This window comes from Cibotium barometz, chromosome 45 (assembly GCF_041138505.1).
Source record: "Cibotium barometz isolate CiBa-2024 chromosome 45, ASM4113850v1, whole genome shotgun sequence".
NCBI classification, from domain to species: domain Eukaryota; kingdom Viridiplantae; phylum Streptophyta; class Polypodiopsida; order Cyatheales; family Cibotiaceae; genus Cibotium; species Cibotium barometz.
The window spans coordinates 12759151-12783224 of record NC_141090.1 but is presented as its reverse complement, the minus strand read 5'-3'; positions in this window follow the sequence as shown (position 1 = coordinate 12783224).

Below are 24074 nucleotides of genomic sequence, written 5' to 3'. Positions count from 1 at the left end.
TAGCCATAGCAATGACTGCTCTCACTGTTCCCATCTTTGCCACTGGACTAAATGTTTCATCATAGTCCAAGCCTTGGGTTTGTGCATAACCCTTAGCTACCAATCTTGCTTTATGGTGTTCAAAGGAACCATCAGACTTGCATTTCACTTTGTAAACCCATTTATAACCAATTACATTTTTGTTTTGTGGTAATGTAACCAAATTCGATGTTTCATTTATGAACCAATGCGTCCATCTCAACATCCATTGCTTTCTCCCATACATGCTTCCCAATAGCTTCTATATAGCATGTAGGTTCCACATGCTTCACCAAAGAAGTCATATATGCATAATGCATAGAAAAATCACGATATGTCAACCTGTCAACTGGATATCTAACCCTTTGGGATCTCCGCAATGCATGCGGATCACTCTGAACACCTGTCACTCTAGCATGTGGTGGCACATATCTATCATGCCTTGCACCAAGTGTGCGTAAAACAGGTGTGCCAAGCTCCTCATCCAAACTCTCTGAACTTGACGACTCATAACCTGTAATTCCAATTCCTTCAACTTTCTTCTTCCCTTTATCCACAGCACTACTCCCAGTGCTCACACTATCATGCCTCAAGCGTCCTGACCATGGACGTACAGTGCTACTCTCTGACTCTATTGGCCCAGACATAGAAGTAGAACTCGAACTTGCTTGTGGCAAGTTCACATGCACATCAGCATCAAGTGAATCAATGACACCCTCATCCTTTGCTTTGTACCAACTAGCAAGTTCATCAAACACCACATCTCATGAGATAACCACTTGCCTAGTTTGTGGATTGTAACATTTGTATGCTTTACGATCCTGTGCATAACCAACAAATACACACTTTTCTACCTTAGGATCCAACTTCCTCCTTCTCTCGTCAGGCACATGTACATAAGCTATGCATCCAAATACTTTGAAGTGTCCAATGTCTGGCCTAAAACCTGTAAGCCGCATCTCTGGCGTACTTCCATGTATGGCTGCTATGGGTGTCTTATTAAATATATACACCGCAGTGGCACATGCTTCTACCCAATAATAATCTGGCATGCTCTTTTCATTGAGCATTGCCCTAGCCACTTCACAAATGACTTTATTCTTTCTCTCAGCAACACCATTTTGCTGCGGTGTATACCTGCAAGTTAATTGCAGGTATACACCATTTTGCTGAGGTGTATACCTGCAAGTTAATTGCCTTCTTATGCCATGTTTTCTCAAGAAATGCTTAAAAGCATGTGAGGTGTATTCGCCACCTCCATCTGTCCTCAAACATTTAATCCAACAGCCATATTGCTTCTCTGCAAAAGCGTTGAAATCCATAAACTTTCCCAACACTTCACTTTTCTCTCTGAGAAAGTAAATCCATGTCATTCTGCTGAAATCATCAATGAATGTCACATAATATAAACTGCCTTTAATGGATGGGTTTTGTGCAGGACCCCATACATCGCTATGTACTATCTCAAGGGGCCTGCTACTAATGTTGCCTTCTCTAGGAAGCTGCAACCTCACTTGCTTTCCAAACTGACAGGCTTCACAAACATGCATATTCCCATCATACTTAAATCTAGGCAGCCCACTAACAATGCCTCTTGTCTCTGCATGTTCTTTAACCTTTGTATATTCACATGTACAATCCTCTTATGCCACATATCAATGTCCTGTACCACATTTCGGCTTTTAAAGAACATGGCTGATTTCAACTCAGGAATTCCAGCATCCAGCTTAAATAACCTGCCTTCTTTCTTTCCTTTGGCAATGACTCTACATCCATTTTTGAAATCCTCAACGAAGCAACCATGCTCGTTGAAACGAACCTGTAATCCTTGTTCCACCATTTCACCAACAAGCTTTTTGTAATAGAAGGCACATACAATACATCTGACATAGATTTTGTTTGACCATTGTGCATAACCAATGGTACACTTCCAACATGTGTAATGGAATGTTGGGTATCATATCCTATTTCCACATGGCCTTTCACATCCATAGGCTTCATATTCTCAAATCATTCACCATGACATGTCATATGGTTTGATGCTCTAGAGTCAATATACCAAGTGTCATCATTTTCAGCATTTGTCATCATAGATCCCACAACATGTTTCATGGCAAACAAGTGATTTGCGCTGCCATCATTACTTCTTGATGCATAATTTCCACCATGTTGTGCATAATGTCCACCATGTTGTGCTCTACCCCCTCTCAAATCATTTTGTTTGTGGAAACAATCACGTGCCATATGACCAAATTTCCCACAATAATGGCATTCCACATCTTGCATAGATGTTTGTTGGCCTTGCCAACGTCCTCTACCCCACGAGGATTACCTCTGCCTCTCTGAGGTGTATATCCACACGACCACCTCTAGCACCATATGTAGGCTGAAAATTCTGTTGTGGTGACCTGTCCTGCCATCCACAAACATTACCACGGCCACGTGATGCAAATCTCCCCCTACCTCTAGATCCTCTATGTGAATAGAAAGCCTGATTTCTGCCATTATCATCATGGCTAGTAGATGCATCATGAAAGGAGTCACTGAGTTTGACTTCCTCAACAAGCAAGAGTGAAACCAACTCATCAAAATCTGGTAAACCTGTACTTCGAAAACCAAGATAGATGTATCAAATGACTTATACTCCTTGCCAAGAACACGCAAGGTAATGTCTACCAAATCATCATCAGGCATGGGGGCATTAATTGTTGCCAATGCATCTGCATACTTCTTTATCTCTTGTACATAATCATGGATGCACCTTCTATTTCATTTCACATTATGAATCTGTTGTCGCAATTCAGACTTGCGAGCACTAGTGTCTGTAACAACTTTACCAATGTATCCCATGCATCCTTGGGATTCTCAGCATCATATATGTGTATGAGTATAGCATCCGAAATACATATAGATAGATAATGCAACACTTTGTATGCTCTTTCTGACCATTTCTTATTATGAGCGATAACCTGTTGTTGCTGTATAGGTTGTCGCGGTAGTTCCGGCTCTGGCTCAGCACTTGTAATAAGATTCCAAAAACCTTTTCCCTTCAAAAAACTTTTGATCCTGTACTTCCATGCCTGGAAGTTCTTCCTATCCAGCTTTTCACCCACAATTTGTATTGGATTATCCGACATATTTGCTCAATGTAAATGCATCTTGTGCACACTTCCAAATCTGTAAACGAGCCTTCCTCAGCTCAACCACACTCCAATGAGTGTTCCAGATACTCCAAATTAGTCAACAAACTTCAATTTTGATGTAGAAAATTAAACTGTATGCATCCAAAATGAACTGGCCCATACAATCCAAGATACCCTGCTTTGATGCACTTTCCAAGGCTCCAAATTGCAATGTAGTGGTTCAATCAAGTGTGGATAACTTGCATTGACACCTAAACAACCTCAATGTTGCATATCAACACCATCCAAGATGTGTACATACCAATTTTATCAAACCCCCTTCTCTGTTTTGAGAAAAACCAGTATAAATTTGCTCTAATTTCTTCAATCCTTGTCCAAATTGAGCAACCAGGCATTCATTAGCTTAGAAATGATGTCCACTAACTCCATGTAAAAGGAATTAGACCAATTGTTTAAGACCAGAGACTAATTAGTCGATTAATCACACTCTGTTTCACTGCAACCAGTAGACAGCCTGCTTAATCAGCTCATTTCCAGCTCTATAGATCATAATTGCTCAATCCAATCATATAGAAACCTCCTTGGGTATGTGAATTACAAATTTGCTAAGCCAATTTTTGGATTAATCAACCAACCAGGTAGTATTTGGCCTCCTCGCATCAAAAAAATGGAAAAACTACCCTGTTTCTGTTGTAGATCTGCGCCGCCTGCTCCTGAGGGCTTTTGGACTAATCAAAGTGTTAATTGATGTTGTATTTAGATTCCCAACACTCCTATGCAAGTTTACAACCCATCAATGAATTGATTTTTGCCAAAAACTTGCTCCAATTTCATAAAAAAAATTGACCTCTTTTTCTCTGTTTTGTGAGAGCTCAAAAACCAGTAATTTTCACTCATTCAAATGCATCAAAATTGCTCTAAAATCAGTATAGGGCATGCACATGAGTTGCCAATACATTCATCCTTGTCACATACATGTTTATTTGTTGTTAGATTTGCATCCTTTTTCACCATACATCATCGCTTCCAAGCTCCAATGGAAAGCTTCCAAAAAACCAGAATTTTCCTTTGCTTTGGGCAACCCTAATTTGCTTTGTTTGTGTCTGAATCACCTGCAATCTGCTCAAGGATGTTTAGAATACCTTATCCGGTAGGCCAAGATCTCAGATCTGATAGAAATCGGTGTGCTCTAAGCTTCACAGCATCAATGGCAAGCTCCACAGCTTTTCTTCATAGCTTCTTCTCCCTCTTCTTTCACTCACTCATAAATCCTAATAGAGAGCACCAGGCTCTGATACACACACAGGAGCAAACCCTAATGTATATTGCAACCCCTAACCATAGAGAGAAGCCATCTCCCTTCTCACATAATGCATAAAGCCATAATCCCATAATACACAAGACACACACTGTGTTGTGTTCACACACATCTAACCCTAGCTAATGTCCACACACTATGACTAGCTGGACGCGGTCATTTATGTCTCACACATGCTGCTACCTAACATGCCAGCACATAGCATAGCTAGCACACACTGACATCGAGCTTGAATCTCAACACAAGTATGGGATGGCTGATTGTAAGACAATCTCGGTGCCATTAGATCAAAATGGCAAGCTTAGTGCGGATGCAGGTTATGTTTTGGAGGATCTCACTATGTACATGAAGATTGTGGGAAGTTTGAACTATGTCACGATCATCTCAATAGGCTAGATTTGAGCTACACTGTTGGATTAGGGAGCTAGTTTACGCAGGTTCTGCACAAACCACATCTTAATAGTGTGCGATGCACACTTCAGTACTTGAGGGCCACTATTGATTATGCATTATTTTATGGAGTAGGTGTATCATTGGAGCTATATGGGTACACAGATACAGATTGGGTAGGTAGCATCTCAGACAAGAGATCTACCACTGGATTTATGTTTTCATTGGGGAGTGCTGCTGTGGCATGGAGCAGCAAGAAGCAACCCCCCACAATTGCCTTGATGAGTATAGAGGCAGAGTACAGAGGAGCTATAGTGGCAGCATGTGAGGTAGCTTGGTTACACAAGCTACTTGTGGTTGATTTGGGGTTGCATGTGGAGAGAAAGGTTGTCATATATTGTGATGATCTTAGCAGTATATAGTTGGCCAGGAACCTAGTTTTTACGCGGACGAAACACATTGAGGTACATTACCACTTCATCAGGGAGAGAGTCTTGGTAGGCGACATCAACTTGGCCTACGTCAGCACATAAGATCAGGTTGCCGACATCTTCACGAAGGCCTTGGGAGCTGAGAAGCTCCGTAGATTTTGAGATATGCTTGGAGTTCATGAGCTGGAGTTGAGCTTGAGGGGGAGTGTTGAGATGTCAAGCTCAACATGAGCTGACACTCACAAGGCGCCTGCATGACCGTTCGACATTTATATCACTGTGGCGGGTTTGGTAGCTGGCACCGACATATCTTCGCCCACCAGAGATTCTACAGAGCTGGACTACACTTACTAGTCCACATATACCCACTCCTCTTAGCCTGTTCACATTATGGACTGCTTGTATATACTCTATTATGTGTGTTAGTCACTTTATCTTCTTTGTAGACCTCTTTTGTTGTGTGAAGAAGAAGAAGTATTTTCATCCTCTCACCTTGTGTGTTCTCTTCTAGGGTTTGTGTGAGTGTGTGTGTGCTTGCAAGTGCTCAAGCTCTCTCCTCCCTGCATCTTTTCAAGAATTCCCCTCATCCACCACCAAGGTCAAGAGGAGGAGAGGAAAAGGGTAGATCGAGTCGAGAGCATGTCAATGAGCAACACCTTCCGTTGGTGATGATCCAAGCCTTGCACCTCCCTACCTCTTCCTCTCCCTCCGTCTTCTTCTCCCCCACTATCCCTTAGTTTAGATAATCCACAAGAGCCAGCCCTTCTTGAGCCCCCTTCTCTTCCACAAGAACCCACCCCCCCTTTGGGTGCCCATAGTATGGACAGGAAAGAACTATCAAACTCAAGGGTACATCATCGTGCCCATGCAATCTTCCAATCCTATTTCAAAGACCTCACACCTTCATCACAGGCATGCATGCTTAATGCTTTGATAGATCTTCTCAACATGGCCAACTATAGGGCGCTTTCGGACATTGGAGGTCGAAGAGAGAGGAGAGCTAGCATGGCAGTGCTACAAAGTGTTCATCATTCCTATTAGTTAACAAGAAGAGGAACTGCTACTCGACGGGCTATTGTGGCAGCCATAAGTAGCTCCCAAATGAAGGGTTAGGTGAGTGGCACATCTCGCATCCTTTCCATAGCACTTAGAGTTGGGTCTATTAGACGGCAAAGTTTAGATGCCAATGAGGCTGGTGCTTTGTGGGGTGAGTAGTGGTTGTGTAGTTAGGCATGATTGCCTACCAAATGAAACCACTAGAGCCTTGATAGAAAGCTTTTGGGAGGAAAATTATTGTGCCTCACTAGTTTTCAAGAAAGCTTTGCATAAGAGAGTCACAAGAGGAGTGTTCATTGAGCATGGTGCTTGCTTTCTTGAAATGACCCAAAGAGAGTTGTATTCTCAATTTGTGACATCATATCCAGACCTTAAATTTGGGCAAAGGTTATTTGAGGGGTGTAAGCCTTGGTTTGTGAGGTACTCATGACAGCATGACACATGTTGTTGTCGCTACCATGTTGAGTTCTCACTTTTTTATGATGTGTTCCGTTCTCTTAGTAGGCATAGAGAGTTGCCTCGCAATCCTCATGATTTCATCCACTCTCTTTTGTGTGCACGCATGAAGGATGCCCATTTCCATATGATGCCTTGTGCGGAGAGAAATTACACATCATGTGGTTCACTTACACATCTACAAATGGTAGATCTTGATGCAAGTAACCAAGAGATAGTGCTATGACGACGTTATGAGTATGTGACACACTAGCTCCAGCGTGGGCAGTCCAGGAAGTTGCAGCTCGTGGACAAACATACACCCCGTTGCGACTCCACAGCCACATTTAGGGAGCAAATCTATCCCTATATACGGCATAGTCATTGTGCCAAGTGGCAAAATCATCAGTTTTGAGAATGCCTGGTAGAGTTTCCTATTAGTGTAGCTGGGGTAGCTCATTTACATTATGCTTTGATCTATTGAGTTAGTGCCTAAACCCATAGTAGCTCAGTTAGCTCACATTCTGATGTACTTAGTTGATGTTTATATCTTATGAGTTATGTCTTTATTGATGATCATTACATTTTGGTTGATGATCATCACATTTTGGTTGATGTTCATATCTTATGAGTTATGTCTTTATTGATGATCATTACATTTTGGTTGATGTTCATGGTTTATGGATTTTTTTAACACTTTGGCTACCATATTGTTTGTTTAACACTTAGTGCTTGTTGAGAGGCCATGCCGTCATAGCCAAACATGCTCCGAATGGCCAAAATTTGTGAGCATGTGGGGGGGACTCACCCCCACATGCTCGTAAAGTTTAGTCACCATCGGACCATGTTTGGGTTAGCAATTAGTGCCCAACACGGATTTTGAGGTCTCTTAATGCTCGAGAGGCCATGGAAAATCCCGTTCTTCCCCATGCCATCATACCCAAACATGCTCTGATGGTGACCAAACATGCTGTGATGGTGACCAAACTTTGCGAGCATGTGGGGGTGGGTCCCCTCCACATGCTCGCAAAGTTTGGGCAACATCGGAGCATGTTTGGGTTAGCAATTAGTGCAGATTTTTCAAGTCTGTTAATGCTCGAGAGAGAGCATAAAAAATCCCACTCTTCCTCATGTCATCGTACCCAAACATGCTCTGATGGTGATAAAACTTTGTGAGCATGTAGGGGGGACCCACCTCCACATGCTTGCAAATTTTAGTCACCATTGGAGCATGTTTGGATTAGGAATTAGTGTCCAACACAGATTTTCAAGTCTCTTAGTGCTCGAGAGGCCATGGAAAATCCCACTCTTTCCCATGCCATCATACCCAAACATGATCTGATGGAGACCAAACTTTGCGAGAATGTAGGGGAGACCCACCCCCATTTGCTCGCAAAATTTTTTCACCCCATCAGCGGCGGGCGGATGATGTTTGGGTTATCAATTAGTGCCTAGTGTGGATTTTTTAAGTCTCTTAGTGCTCGAGTGGCCATGGAAAATCTTACTCTTCCCTATGCCATCGTATCCAAACATGCTCTAATGGTGACCACACTTTGCGAGCATGTGGGGGTGAGTCATCCCATGGAAAATCTCTCTCTTCCGCATGCCATCGTACCCAAACATGCTCTGATGGTGACCAAACTTTGCGAGCATGTGAGGGTGACCCACCCCCACATGCTCACAAAGTTTGGTCACCATCGGAGCATGTTTGGGGGGTGGTAGGATGGCGTGGGGAAGAGCGGGAGTTTCCATGGCCGAGTCACCCCCACATGCTCGCAAAGTTTAGTCAACGATCGGAGCATGTTTGGGTATGATGGCAAGGGGAAGAGCGGGATTTTCCATGGCCTCTCGAGCACTAAGAGACTTGAAAAATCCACACTGGCCACTAACTGCTAATCCAAACATGCTCCGATGCGCTGACCAAACTTTGTGAGCATGTGGGGGTGGGTCCAAACATGCTCTGATGCTGACCAAGCCTTGCGAGCATATGGGAGTGGGTAATTGCTAATCTAAACATGCTCTGATGCTCACCAAACTTTGCGAGCATGTGGGGGTGGGTCCCCTACATGCTCGCAAAGTTTGGTCACCATTAGAGCATGTTTGGCTACGATGGCATGTGGAAGAGTGGGATTTTCCATGGCCTCTCGAGCACTAAGAGACTTGAAAAATCCGTGTTGGCACTAATTGCTAATCCAAACATGCTCTGATAAAGACCAAACTTTGCAAGCATGTGGGGTGGGTCCGCCTACATGCTTGCAAAATTTGGTCACCATGGGAGCATGTTTAGCTACGATGGCATGGAAAAGAGTGGGATTTTCCATGGCCTCTTGAGACTAAGAGACTTGAAAACTTTGCATTGGGTGCTAGTTGCTAATCCAAGCATACTTTGATGTTGACCAAACTTTGCAAGCATGTGGGAGTGAGTCCCCTACATGCTCGCAAAGTTTGGTCACCATTAGAGCATATTTAGGTACGATGGCATGACGCAAAGAGTGGGATTTTCCATGGCCTCTCGAGTACTAAGAGACTTGAAACATCCATGCTGTGGGTACTAATTGTGTTAATCCAAAAATTCTCTGATGCTAACCAAACTTTGCAAGAATGTGGGGGTGGGTTCCCCCTACATGCTCGCGCAAAGTTTGGTCACCATCGGAGCATGTTTGGGTATGATGGCATGGAGAAGAGCAGGATTTTCCATGGCCTCTCGAGTACTAAGAGACTTGAAAAATCCATGTTGGGTTTTAATTACTAATCCAAACATGCTCCAATGGGTGACCAAAGTTTGCAATAATGTGGGGGTGAGTCTCCCCTACATGCTCGCAAAGTTTGGTTACCATGTTTGGATACGATGGCATGTGGAAGAGTTGGATTTTCCATGGCCTCTTGAGCACTAAGGGACTTGAAAAATCCATGCTGGGCACTAATTTCTAATCCAAACATGGTCCAATGGTGACCAAACTTTGTAAGCATATGGGGGTGGGTCCCCTCTACATACTTGCAAAGTTTGGTCACCATCGGAGCATGTTTGGGTACGATAGCATGGGGAGGAAGAGCGAGATTTTCCATGGACTCTTGAGCACTGAGAGACTTGAAAAATCCATGCTGGGTGCTAATTTCTAATCCAAACATGCTCTGATAGTGGTGAAGAAACTGTGCAAGCATGTGGGGGTGGGTCCCCCCTACGTGCTTGCAAGTTTTGGTTACCATCACAGCATGATGGGTACGATGGCATGGGAAAGAATGGCCTTTTTGATGGCCTCTTGAGAACTAAGAGACTTGAAAAATCCATGCTGGGCACTAATTACTAATCTAAAAATGCTCCAATGCTATGCCCAAACTTTGTGAGCATGTGGGGGTGGGTCCCCCCTACATGCTTGTAAAGTTTGGTCAACATGGGAACATGTTTGGGTACGATGGCATGGGGAAGAGTGGGATTTTCCATGGCCTAGAAATAAGAGACTAGAAAAATCCATGTTGGGTGCTGATTTCTAATCTAAACATGCTCCGATGGTGACCAAACTTTGCAAGCATGTGGGGGTGGGTCCCCCCTACATGCTTGCAAAGTTTGGTCACCCAATCGGAGCATGTTTAGGTACAATGGTATGTGGAAGGGCGGGATTTTCTATGGCCTCTCGATCACTAAAAGAGACTTAAAAAATCTGTGTTGGGACCTAATTGCTAATCCGATGCTGCCCAAACTTTGTGAGCATGTGGGGGTGGGTCTCCCCCACATGCAAGTTTGGCCATCCCATCGGAGCATGTTTCAATATGATGGCATGGGGAAGAGTGGGATTTTTCATGGCCACTCGAGAATTAAGAGACTTGAAAAATCCACATTGGGCGCTAATTGCTAACCCAAACTTGCTGCGATTCTGCCCAATCTTTATGAGCATGTGGTGGTGGGTCCCTCCCACATGCTTGTGTAAAGTTTGGTCACCATTGGAGCATTTTTGGGTAGTACGATGGCATGGGGAAGAGTGGGATTTTCCATGGCCTCTCAAGCACTAAGAGACTTGAAAAATATGCAGTAGGCACTAATTGCTAATCCAAACATGCTCTCATGCTAACCAAACTTTGCGAGCATGTGGGAGGGGGGTCCTCCCTATATGCTTGCAAAGTTTGGTCACCATCGAAGCATGTTTGGGTACTATGGTATGGGGATTTTCAATAAACAATATGATTTTCAACAGAGGATATGATAGCCAAAGTGTAAAAAAAACCATAAATTATGAACATCAACTAAAATGCAATGATCTTCAATAATGAAAAAACTCAAAATGATATAAACCTCATCTAAGTACATGAGAATGAGAGCTAACCTAGCTACTCTAGGTTTAGCCACTAACTCAATAGATCAAGGCATAATGAAAATGAGCTACCCCAGCTAGTCTGTTAGTCACTGGGTCAACAAATCTAAGTACAATGTAAGTGGGCTAACCCAGCTAGTCTGAGTTTAGTCACTATCAAACGGGCACCCGATCAATATTGTCATCTCTGACTGGTGGTCGACGTGCATGTCAAGGCTCTTATGCACGTCAAGGAGGCTATGCCAGCTATACGGGGGTCCTTGAATATCTTTGGGGAGGTTTGCCTCAAAGGTAGGATCATAAGCTGGGTGCTAGTGTACTCGGGAGCTCATGAGTCCCATAAGCTACTTCATCCCTCTTCCACTCTCTTTGTCATGCTACTACAAAACATCTCTGTCTGTAAACCTAAAATCTATAATCAACAAGGGTTTGTGTCTGCCACTTTATGCGTGTAAGCTCCTCTATTGTAAAAGGACACGTGGCTCATGTGAAGTAGCACTGCTGCCAGCACCATCACTCGAGGTGCCACTGGGACACTAGCACCACCCACACGGTTGTGTGCTGTGAGATAGCTCTCTTGAAGGACTCTTTCTTATCCGTCAAACTCGTGTGCACTCCACTTAATCTTTGGAGACACCTTAGGCTTCTGATCTATGTCATCGATGGCATTGAGGCCTTAGTCACTAGTTGATGTAAAATAAAGTGGCCTGCTAGTCCTAGCATCGACTCGAGCAAAGCCTGGGTGAAGATCGTCAATGCTGAGAATTCTATATGTCGCTAGGTCGACTTGTACTTGGCAAGAGGGACATGCCAAGAAACGTACTAGCTCCTGGGTGATGTAGAAAAAATGTCCAAATCCCAGAGCATATCCACCATCAGTACTGTTGATGTCCTCAAGGCATAGAGTGCAGCAGGCATCGTGGAGGAATGATAGTGCATCCTGAGGGAGAGGTCACTCTGAAAAACCTCCGTAACATGCCGTGGATATAAGGGCAAGGCACTGTCATGTTAGAAGACGTGTGGAACTCCCGAACATGCAAGATCAACTGCCCTGTGCTGCGCAATCCTCTCCATAATTATGTGTTGGTCTGCCTCAGCTCTAGCACTCTCTACCTTAATCTTGGCCTACTCAAAAAGTAGAGCATACAAATAATTGATTAGACTCTCTAATTAGATATTACTTAAAGAAATTTATAACTTTAGACCTTAATTATAACTCTTTTACATACAAGAGAGACCTACTAGGATGTCAATCTCTCTCGCATGGTGCGCCTCTGCAGTGGTGGCTACCTCTGTCGTCTGCAATGCTACTCTAAGACAATTAATCTCTACTCTCGCCTCTAGCAACTCTCTCACTCGTAGGTGTGGGGTCCTATGTGTGACACAATCAACCATGTCGCTCATTTTAAAAATATAGAAAAGTGACATATAAACATGTAAACAAATGACTATGAAAAACCTAAAGAAGCAATGAATATGTATAAATACCTCGACATCTTTTGGTATCAATCGTGAAAACAAGTGCACCATGTGTTGAATGCTCTTAGTGGTACTTCGCACATCGATCCCCACACCTAGGTGCCTAGTGCCTTGATATTAGGGCACAAACGGAAGATCTGTAGCAGCAACTATAGGAAGGGCTGGTGGTGGCCGCCTCCCCTAGTCTTGCAGATGACCTCGACCAACACCGCCGCCAGGCTAGTGTAGTCAACCTGCTCCCATAAGACAAACTCTGCATATAACTACTTTGCAAAGTATATGGGGATCTGGCGGTTGTTCGGCATCCTCCTATATGCAGCAACATATCGACTATAGATATGTGTCACCATACGAGGATGCAAACACCGCAAAATAGTAAGGGGCTTCCCTGCCTAGGCCACATCCCCCGTGGCTATTAATGAAAAGGTCCAAGTATGCTTCATCCCTAATAGGATATGCATGAATTTCAATTATGCTAAAAGTAACTCTTTTATAATAAAATATTCATCTCTTATGCATACCTCTATGCATGAATTTCAATTATGCTAAAAGTAACTCTTTTATAATAAAATAATCATCTTCTATGCATACCTCTATGCATGAAAATCAATTATGCATATGAAAATCAATTTCTATAGGATTACAATGAATATCTCTCAATTAATCTAGGATGATAATTCCTAGAATATGGTAGGAAATCCTTTTTTCATGCTTTGAAGGAAATTATTTTATGCGTAATTTTTATAAAAATTTTGCCATAGCTCCGTTGCTATGACTGATAAATCTCAATTTTTCTAAGGGATAAAACTTATCATCAAGGAAATAATTAGAATGATCCCCAATTGGATCATTAATCCATAATGGATTGAATCATCAATATTCATGAAATACATAAACTAAAAGCATAGGGAAAGCCATTAATTTGGTCTTAAGCATAGATTAATCTTGGATTAAGGAAAAACTTTATGAAAAGCTTCATTTGGATTGAGAAATGGTCATGAGTATGACCATTTCTTGAGTGAGAGAGAGAAAAAGCCATTAGAATTAAACATAAATGAAAATTTATGTAATTCTTTACTATCATTAATCAATTAACTTCAATAGCATTCAAAAACCATACCAATTAAGCTTCTCAAGATTGACAGGGGTTGAGAAGAGATAAAACATTGAGAAATTATAGAAAAGAGCTAAATTCACTATACTTACCTTACAATTTGCTTGATTCTTTGTTCACGGTAGAGGCCCCCAACCAATCAATTGGTTTAGTATGTTGATGGAGCCACCAATGGGGATTGAAGAAAGAGAGAAGTGTCAAAAACTAGTGAATTATTAAAGAATTCACAGTTCTTGGCTTAGGTGGAGTAGAGTAACAATGTGTAAACACTATCTTTTTTTCAACAAGGGGAGGCTTCTATTTATAGGAAAAATTGAGCTCCTAACCAAACAAACTGATTCTAGAATTTTCCAAGTCAGTTTGGTTAAATTTGGACTAGATTTAGACCTAGTCTGGTTACTTTTTGATTCGGTTTGGTTCCATTTTGATTTGGTTTGGTTTAAGAGAGAGGAGAGATAAAAATATCACATTATTTTTGAGTTCAAAACTCATTCAAGCATGTGAAATATGCACCTCCTTTAAAGAACTCCCCTTCCTTACATATGTGTCAAAATGGAATGATTATACCCAAAATGGAATGATTATACCCAAAATATCTCATATTTTTAATATTGCTCATAGTTTTTTAGTAATAAACCTTGTACATTTTCAACTCTTCATCTTATGTGAGCATTTACTCATTTTTGGATACTCAATTTATCTCATTTTTTTGATATTACTCATAGTTTTTTACTAATAAACCTTGTACATTTTCAACTCTTCATCTTATGTGAGCATTTACTCATTTTTGGATACTCAATTTATCTCATTTTTTTGATATTACTCATAGTTTTTTACTAATAAACCTTGTACATTTTCAACTCTTCATCTTATGTGAGCATTTACTCATTTTTGGGTATCTTCTTTTACAAATAGGATTTATCTTCTCCCTACACATGGATTGATGCTATTGGCCCATAGGAACCTTAATTGGACCATAATCCAAAAATTTCTGAAAATCTAGACCCTTAGACTAAGGTTCTTTATACCTATTTTCAATTAATTCCAATTGCACATTGGAAAATTCTTTCTGAATTTCTATTTCAGGGGAATTCATTTTAATAAGGTGAGATATTTTTCTATCCAAAAATATTCCAAATCTGAATATTCTCTCTCTAGAATATTTTCTCTCTCTAGGTTAAAACAGTTAGAAACAAGGTCTTTATATTTCTGAAGAGGGATTGATTACAGGGGAAGATACTAGACATCAAAAAGGGGTTGGGGAAGGAATCTTACATTCTACCCCACTTAAAAAATGCGAGATGTCCTCATCTCGCAAACTGGGATAATTTTGCAAGATGCACGAATATGAGACTTAGAGAAAAAATTTAATCAAGATTAACCACCAAGAAAAGTCTTAAAGAGAGCAAGATTCAAAATAAGAACAAGATTTAAACTTTATTCATTCTCGAAACTTATACAATAAAGATAGAAGAACTCTTTACATTTCCATAAGCCCGTCCATCATATGGTCACAAAAGCAGCACTCACAAGCTGCACAAGTATAGGGTAACTCATCTATGGGAATGATTCTGCTAGTTATTGCCGCACCTATCTTAGTGGTATGAGGTGATGTAACAAAAGGACCTCTGAGAGGCAAGCCAAAAACGGGGTAAAGGTATATCTTCTGAAGAAAACACACCAGTAAGAAGACCTGCTCAGAAAACCCAAGATGCCTTGATCTCATGACGCAGTAGTATCGAGGACCCAAACCTAAGGCTTCAATAACCATGGCCAAGCGGACATTGTTACGAAAGTGCTACTGACCCCAGGGTGTTACCCTAGTTATGCCTTGATAGGTCCGCCATTTGGTCTGAGCTATAGAAGTTCCTAGGTGAGGAAAAAGTTGTTGAAATATACAAGTGAATAGGGTGTGTGTGGGAACAAGCTCTTGGATAGAGGCTGTAAAAGAGGAGATGTAATTGTGAAAGAACCTGTGAAAAGGTTAGGAGAATCTACTGGGAGAGAATAATGGGTAGCATGAGGGAATTTAGGAGTGTGGAGATATTCTGGGAGATATTCAGGGAAAAGAGAAGAGGTGGAGAGAATCAGGCAAAAGGTGGAGATATTCTGGGAGTGAATCATGGAGAAATCAATGGGATTTGATGCTTGATGTAAACTCTATAAATTGAGGCATAGCCCTAATGAGAATTTGCTGGTTTTTGAGTATCCATGCCTACATTAATCTATCTGCTAATTATTCACTAATTACGTCTTAATCACTTACTAATCACTTTGTTAATTATGTTGATTCTAGTGTATGATCCACCATAGCTCATCATTATGCTCAAATTTCAACATGGTATCAGAGCCATGCCTAGAATCAACCAGATTTATGAGCCCATTAGTGAATTAATCAGGATTAGTAGGTAATTAGCAAAAAATTAAGTTTTTTAGTGAGTTTTCACTCTTCCCCTTCACCCCCAGCCAGTGGAGGGTCTCTAGCATCTAGCACACATCAAATTAGGGCAAAAGCTTCTAACCATAGCTAGCTAAGGTCCTTGGCTTCAAGCCCATCAAGAAAACGTAGCAAACCGCCGGCGGGTTCAGGAGATCTTCATGTTTTTTTCAGCGCTGAATTTTCTGAGTAATTTGCAGATCTTGAGCTCATCAAATCAAATTGAGCTAATTCCTCTTAGCACAAAGGGTAATCAAGCATGCTCTACAAGCTGGTGAAGACAGAAATCAATTTCATCAAGTCTACAGAGAGATCCAAGCTCTTCATCAAATCTGCAGGTGACTTTGGTAAAACAGAGATTAAGCTTTCATTATTTGGTCAAATCTTGTGTTTCTTGGCTTAATCCTCTACTAGACTCATTGCTATTGATGCCTTTGAAAGCATTTGAGCTCATTTGAAGTGGAAGGCATCAGATCTGGGCTCCCCGCATACTCTGTTTTCTGCACACAAACCAGAGCATTAATTTGCTAATCAGTGATTAATCAGTGCTAATCACTGTACTTTGGTGCAATTGAGGGTTCAAATTAACCATTAGGTATCTGATACAGATCCCTATAACTTCAGATTGCAAATCGGAGTTGGTTTGATACTCCAACCATCCCGTACAAATTGGTTACCCTTAATTTAGTGTAATTTCTGGTAAAATTGTGCTGATAAATTTGTGAAAATCATCATTTTGCATTCAACCCTTGGTTAATGCCTGTAAATCTCACTCAAATTCAAGATTATTCACAGCCAGAGTTGCATTTGGAATGTGCATGAGAATGAATGCTATACGCATTATGTATTGGGCACATTTTATCAGTGTAAAAAAGGGAACAGACACTGCCCTTGTCCAGATAAAGGCAAGAGGTAAGACCTCCCGCATAAATTTGGGTTTGCATTGCATAATGATAAAAGATGAACATCAAAAGCCCAAAGGAACTGTCAGCAAAACATTGAAACATGTTGCTCACATGGAGCAAAATGACCTGATGGACGAGCTCATGGCCCCAGCCATGAAAGAAGAAGAATATCTCTTCCCAAGAAGAGGATCCACACCGAGAAGAAGATCTGAAGGAAGACATGGACACGAGAAGAGAAGCTGCCCTGAGAAGAGAAGCTGCCCCGAGAAGACTGAAAGAAGAGACGGACGAGTGGAGAGAAGCTGCCACGACAAGAAGACTGAAGAGAAGAGAAGATGTGAGGCTCCAAAGAGTGAGGAGCCATGTGAAAATCTCTGAGAGAGAGAGAGAGAGAGAGAGAGACCCCACAACCCAATGTAACCTGCCCCAACAAAGTAAAACCACCTCTGAGCCACCGATGATGTAGGCCAAGTGGTAGATGTATGTGTGAGCACTTTAGTCAAGGTCGCGGGCACTTATAGTAGCCTTGGACACATAGAGAGAGAGAGTGTCAAGGACTATGGAGTTTAGGGACTTGAGACACTGGTCGTCGCGGGCTGTCAAGTAAGAAAGAAACTTGATACAGGGTCCAGGTGTGCTGAGATAACTTGAGGGGAGGAGTAGACACTGGTCGCGGACTACCAAGTAAAGGGAGGCAAACTTGGTATAGGGTCTAGGTGTACTAGGAGTATTCACTTGAGGGGAGGTGTTGAAATATACAAGTGAATAGGGTGTGTGTGGGAACAAGCTCTTGGATAGAGGCTGTAAAAGAGGAGATGTAATTGTGAAAGAACCTGTGAAAAGGTTAGGAGAATCTACTGGGAGAGAATAATGGGTAGCATGAGGGAATTTAGGAGTGTGGAGATATTCTGGGAAAAGAGAAGAGGTGGAGAGAATCAGGCAAAAGGTGGAGATATTCTGGGAGTGAATCATGGAGAAATCAATGGGATTTGATGCTTGATGTAAACTCTATAAATTGAGGCATAGCCCTAATGAGAATTTGCTGGTTTTTGAGTATCCATGCCTACATTAATCTATCTGCTAATTATTCACTAATTACGTCTTAATCACTTGCTAATCACTTTGTTAATTATGTTGATTCTAGTGTATGATCCACCATAGCTCATCATTATGCTCAAATTTCAACAAAAGTGAGCGCTCATACTGTTCTATAAAATCCTTCTTCACAGACTCACTTGCGTCTTGAAGGTGAGAAATCATCATGGATAAAACTAATTCTTGTTGCCAAGCCATAAAGGAGATTAAGAAGAAAGGAGATCGATGGGAGTAAGATTACTGTGAGCGACAAGTAAAAGTTACGACTTATATAAAGGAAGGAGCTAGCGTAACTTAGAAGCCAACGGTATCTTGTCACTGAAGTTTTACCGTCTTTCCATGATTTGGGTTTGGCACATTTTCTATAGAAGGCATTAAGAACTTTGAGATGAGGAGATAAAAGAAGCTTGTAGGCTAAGTCACCTACTTTCATTGAATTCAGATAAGGCTCACAATATGTGGGGGATAACTTTTTATACTCCCTAAGAGATAAAGAACTTCTTTTGGGCCGTACTCGAATGAAAACCAAAACCTTGGTATCCAAAACACCGATTTTCACTTCTGAACTCATTGTTCTGAATCCTTAAAACAGCCGTGACTCCTGAGAAGTATTCTAGGAAAAGGGTCTTCCTTTTTTAAACAGAATCTTTTTTTATATTTATTTTAGAGAGGGAATAATTATAAGATCAAAAAGGGAGATTCTTACTCCTGTATACCTCGAAGGCTGGGGAGGAATCTTACATTCTACCCCACTTAAAAAAGTGCGAGATGTCCTCATCTCGCAAGGTAGAGGACAACTCTTTTTCTTAAGATCCAATTTTATTCTGGGGTTCCTTATATTCTGGTCAACCCAACAGAACACTGGGATAAATATCCCTTATATGGAACTCATCATTAAATAACAATTTATTCAGATCATATCATTCATATCTTTAACATGATAATGGTCCATTAGACCGAAAAGTTTCCTTCTGAACATTCCTCCACGAAAATTTCAGTCAAGCAAGTTCTCGATTTGACATCCCTTAACTTGATCTACCGGTCAAGTATTAACAGTAACAATTTGACAGCACAACCCACTAATCTCATAGTGATTTGCTGAATTCATTAACATCATTCTAGTTATGAATATCATCACAGGGACTCGTCCCATTCCTCCTCATTGTGGTTTCGCTCAGGTTATTATATTGCAACTAAAATTATTTCAAAAATCATCATTTTTCAATCAGAATTTTCAATCAGAATCCAAATCAATTCATCAATTCTCAAACAGAATTAAAAATCATATCAACCACATTCGAAATCATTATCTGGATAGCATTAACGCTTATAATTTCAAGTCTTAGATTTACTCGTATATACTGTCAGTAAAGAGATACAGTTATACTCTCGGTATATACGGTAGTCACGGCCCTTGGAATTATAAGATAAATACCATCATGTCTAGGTCTCAAGCAAGTCAGGGATTCTATATAATTGCGGTACTTCCACCTGAAGACCCAATTACCAAATTACGAATTTCAGTTTGAATATCAAATTGTATGAATTATATCACACAATTACAACCTTTTTGTGCTTCTTGATAAATTTTTGACATATTTGGTTTCTCAGTTGATCTTCATTAACCAAATTGGCTCTGATACCAACTCTAAGATCCCTGTTTCCACCGAGCAACAGATTCTGGATACTAGCAGCGGAAGTAGCATTTCACGCGCGGGACAGGGTCCCACATTCGGGGCCTCACCCACGGATATCCGGATAAGAGACTAATCCGTCGGTTGTTCCAAAACCAAATCCGGAAAAACTTCCTTTACCGCAAAGCACAGGCGATTCCACCAGGATAACTTTTTACTCTAACGTAGTCAAGATCATTTCTGATCGAGCTGATCCAATTGCATCTATAGGATACTTGGTCAGATCAAGGAAGAAACTTGCACTTGGATCATTGGGATCAACGCTTTTTTCCCCATTCAAGAGGCACATCCGTTGATTCCTATCCATAGAACAATTACTGTCCGGGATTTATTTTATCTATCGTAAAAACAAAAGTTTGAGTCTCGATTTATGGATCCATCAGTCTAGCCTAACCCCATCCAGTCCCATGGGTTAGCCAACCGCCCAACCACTGTAGTGATGGGATCCAATTAAAAATCTGGTTAGGTTTTGTCCCGGGTACCAAGGAGAAGAGTTCCAAGGCCCCCTAGCCGGAAGTTCATGCAAAAATAAAACTAGTCACACCACTTACACACCCAATATGAAATTGCCTTTTCACAGATTCAACCAGTTTTAAAATAATCTTTTAATAAAACCATAGTATCACTGATCACCATCTTCCAATTTATCCGGTTGATTCTTAATTTCCCATCATTCCTTCATCAGAGTATCTATGGCATCATTTGGCAACTATAACGCTCACCACACCTATCCACTCAGGGGCCGTTTTTATAGTTCCTAGCCCATAATACTTGGCAATATAATCACTTATCAAGATGGACTCTCGTTGAAGATCAGCAAGATCAACCAACAGATTCATATAAAAAGAGCCATGGACTCATCCGTTGAGGACCAGCAAGGTCAGTCAACCAGATCCATGCCCGGTTTCAGAAAACAACTCTTACTCCTTGTTCCAATATCTTCCTCGACGCACGCGTGGGTATCCTGGGCGACCCAGAGCCCGAGCACCGTATGGTCAGCACCCTCTAGGATCCTTCTCGTAGGTGACCTAGCGCTTCACTTATAGGCCGCTTCCTTGGCCCCTCATCCACCGTACCAGAAGCTCACCATTTTAATCGCATCGAGGCTGGTCAAGACCTCGGCCGACCTTGCTACGCGAGACGTCCTCCATTGACTCTCCGTCAGCAGTTGCAACTTCCATCATTTGGTCACAAAAGCAGCACTCACAAGCTGCACAAGTATAGGGTAACTCATCTATGGAAATGATTCTGCTAGTTATTGCCGCACCTATCTTAGTGGTATGAGGTGATGTAACAAAAGGACCTCTGAGAGGCAAGCCAAAAACGGGGTAAAGGTATATCTTCTGAAGAAAACACACCAGTAAGAAGACCTGCTCAGAAAACCCAAGATGCCTTGATCTCATGACGCAGTAGTATCGGGGACCCAAACCTAAGGCTTCAATAACCATGGCCAAGCGGACATTGTTACGAAAGTGCTGCTGACCCCAGGGTGTTACCCTAGTTATGCCTTGATAGGTCCGCCATTTGGTCTGAGCTATAGAAGTTCCTAGGTGAGGAAAAAGTGAGCGCTCATACTGTTCTATAAAATCCTTCTTCACAGACTCACTTGCGTCTTGAAGGTGAGAAATCATCATGGATAAAACTAATTCTTGTTGCCAAGCCATAAAGGAGATTAAGAAGAAAGGAGATCGATGGGAGTAAGATTACTGTGAGCGACAAGTAAAAGTTACGACTTATATAAAGGAAGGAGCTAGCGTAACTCAGAAGCCAATGGTATCTTGTCACACTGAAGTTTTACCGTCTTTCCATGATTTGGGTTTGGCACATTTTCTATAGAAGGCATTAAGAACTTTGAGATGAGGAGATAAAAGAAGCTTGTAGGCTAAGTCACCTACTTTCATTGAATTCAGATAAGGTTCACAATATCTGAGGGATAACTTCTTATACTCCCCAAGAGATAAAAAACTTCTTTTGGGCCGTACTCGAATGAAAACCAAAACCTTGGTATCCAAAACACCGATTTTCACTTCTGAACTCATTGTTCTGAATCCTTAAAACAGCCGTGACTCCTGAGAAGTATTTTAGGGAAAGGGTCTTCCTTTTTTAAACAAAATCTTTTTTTATATTTATTTTAGAGAGGGAATAATTATAAGATCAAAAAGGGAGATTCTTACTCCTGTATACCTCGAAGGCTGGGGAGGAATCTTACATTCTACCCCACTTAAAAAAATGCGAGATGTCGTCATCTCACAAGGTAGAGGACAACTCTTTTTCTTAAGATCCAATTTTATTCTGGGGTTCCTTATATTCTGGTCAACCCAACAGAACACTAGGATAAATATCTCTTATATGGAACTCATCTTTAAATAACAATTTATTCAGATCATATCATTCATATCTTTAACATGATAATGGTCCATTAGACCGAAAAGTTTCCTTCTGAACATTCCTCCACGAAAATTTCAGTCAAGCAAGTTCTCAATTTGACATCCCTTAACTTGATCTACCGGTCAAGTATTAACAGTAACAATTTGATAGCACAACCCACTAATCTCATAGTGATTTGCTGAATTCATTAACATCATTCTAGTTATGAATATCATCACAGGGACTCGTCCCATTCCTCCTCATTGTGGTTTCGCTCAGGTTATTATATTGCAACTAAATTTTAAAAATCATCATTTTTCAATCAGAATTTTCAATCAGAATCCAAATCAATTCATCAATTCTCAAACAGAATTAAAAATCATATCAATCACATTCGAAATCATTATCTGGATAGCATTAACGCTTATAATTTCAAGTCTTAGATTTACTCGTATATACCGTCAGTAAAGAGCTGCAGTTATACTCTCAGTATATACGGTAGTCACGGCCTTGGAATTATAAGGTAAATACCATCATGTCTAGGCCTCAAGCAAGTCAGGGATTCTATATAATTGCGGTACTTCCACCTGAAGACCCAATTACCAAATTACGAATTTCAGTTTGAATATCAAATTGTATGAATTATATCACAATTACAACCTTTTTGTGTTTCTTGATAAATTTTTGACATATTTGGTTTCTCAGTTGATCTTCATTAACCAAATTGGCTCTGATACCGACTCTAAGATCCCTGTTTCCACCGAGCAACAGATTCGGGATACTAGCAGCGGAAGTAGCATTTCACGCGCGGGACAGGGGTCCCACATTCGGGGCCTCACCCACGGATATCCGGATAAGAGACTAATCCATCGGTTGTTCCAAAACCAAACCCGGAAAAACTTCCTTTACCGCAAAGCACGGGCGATTCCACCAGGATAACTTTTTACTCTAACGTAGTCAAGATCATTTCTGATCGAGCTGATCCAATTGCATCTATAGGATACTTGGTCAGATCAAGGAAGAAACTTGCACTTGGATCATTGGGATCAATGCTTTTTTTCCCATTCAAGAGGCACAGCCGTTGATTCCTATCCATAGAACAATTACTGTCCGGGATTTATTTTATCTATCGTAAAAACAAAAGTTTGAGTCTCGATTTATGGATCCATCAATCTAGCCTAACCCCATCCAGTCCCATGGGTTAGCCAACCGCCCAACCACTGTAGTGATGGGTTCCAATTAAAAATTTGGTTAGGTTTTGTCCCGGGTACCAAGGAGAAGAGTTCCAAGGCCCCCTAGCCGGAAGTTCATGCAAAAATAAAACTAGTCACACCACTTACACACCCAATATGAAATTGCCTTTTCACAGATTCAACCAGTTTTAAAACAATCTTTTAATAAAACCATAGTATCACTGATCACCATCTTCCAATTTATCCGGTTGATTCTTAATTTCCCATCATTCCTTCATCAGAGTATCTATGGCATCATTGGCAACTATAACGCTCACCACACCTGTCCACTCAGGGGCCGTTTCTATAGTTCCTAGCCCATAATACTCGGCAATATAATCACTTATCAAGATGGACTCTTGTTGAAGATCAGCAAGATCAACTAACAGATCCATATAAAAAGAGCCATGGACTCATCCGTTGAGGACCAGCAAGGTCAGTCAACCAGATCCATGCCCGGTTTCAGAAAACAACTCTTACTCCTTGTTCCAATATCTTCCTCGACGCACGCGTGGGTATCCTGGGCGACCCAGAGCCCGAGCACCGTATGGTCAGCACCCTCTAGGATCCTTCGCAGGTGACCTAGCGCTTCACTCATAGGCCGCTTCCTTGGCCCCTCATCCACCGTACCAGAAGCTCACCATTTTAATCGC